Raw genomic sequence first — 1,217 nt, 5'->3', positions numbered from 1 at the left:
CTCCTTGAATCCTATTTCTTAAAGAAAGAAAAGCTATCTAATAAAGAACATACTTTCACTGTAAATATACAAATGCAACAAAATTAATAATCAATTCTTGTTGTCTGATTTCATTAATGGAATACTAAATTGATACTGCTTGAAACTGAAATCAGTCAAATACATTGCATATATTCCATTTACTCATTCCATGGAATGGAATGGAATAAGGCACACAGATTACTGCTAAGCATCAGAAATAAAACAATATTCATATGGAAAGTTTCACAAGGGTTAGCATCATAGAAGATATAATGATATATTTCATCTCAAATTCAATAAATAACTTGTTAAATGCCATCCAAACCATTTATAATATCACTAATGTTGTCATCATAATTACATTGCTACCACATACAGTATGGATCTTAATGTTTTAGAGTCAAGACTATTATTATATGTTCTACAATACATCACTACTGTTAGAACAACATTGATTATCATGAGTAACTCTTGCTGAAAGATAGTTACTGTGCATATTAATATCCTACTAAATATTCGATGCACTCGACCTTACTTATTCCTAAATATTTAGTTGCTTCAAGACCTTGCATGGATAAATTTCCAAGTCATGATTACGTAATAATTCTGAATTAACAAAAAGTTTGTTATGATATATTACATCAAACTTATTCAAAATAAATTATATCTTCTTCAATATACGTTCAGCTGAACTAAAACAAATGATAAATCAACCAGCTGTCACATTAAATACCTGTTAATTCTCTCATCTTCCGACCCATATAATTAAGTACCAAATGCAAAGCAGATGCATGTCACACTTAACAAACACCCAGGACCTACTATAAACGTTATCATCTCTTAAGATAACTCTTCATATAATCACCTCACGCACATATATCACCAATATTACCTATCTAAAGAGAGACGAATGCCTCCCTCCGCAAGGAAGGATCGTGTCCGGTGTTTACCTGTTACGTCATACCTCAGGAAGCACATCTTTTATTTTCTTAATAGTCCTAAAAACACCATTTATTAGTTTTCTTTTTATTTTATATTTAGTAAATAATTTTATTTTATATTTTTTGTTATTATTTTTACGCCGTAGCTTTGTTCTGAAGGAGATGGTAAGAAGTGTTATAGATTTCAAAGATGTATTCGGGACGCGGTATGATGTAAACAAACGCACGTGCAATTTCAGTACATTTAATTCATAT

At 30.3% G+C, this 1,217-nt stretch overlaps 1 protein-coding gene across 1 annotated transcript in view; it reads right to left on the bottom strand.

Annotated features, from left to right (window-relative positions):
- Positions 1–978, bottom strand: part of LOC119594542 (selenocysteine-specific elongation factor-like) — a 3,390-nt gene extending 2,412 nt beyond the window's left edge. The window contains exon 1 of the mRNA XM_037943573.1: positions 914–978. The gene's annotated coding sequence lies outside the window, so the exon portion shown is untranslated. The remainder of the gene's footprint in view (positions 1–913) is intronic.
- Between the last annotated feature and the right edge of the window lie 239 nt (positions 979–1,217).

The sequence above is a fragment of the Penaeus monodon genome, chromosome 34, assembly GCF_015228065.2.
Source record: "Penaeus monodon isolate SGIC_2016 chromosome 34, NSTDA_Pmon_1, whole genome shotgun sequence".
Classification (NCBI taxonomy): Eukaryota; Metazoa; Arthropoda; class Malacostraca; order Decapoda; family Penaeidae; genus Penaeus; species Penaeus monodon.
This window is presented reverse-complemented; position numbering and strand designations above follow the sequence as displayed.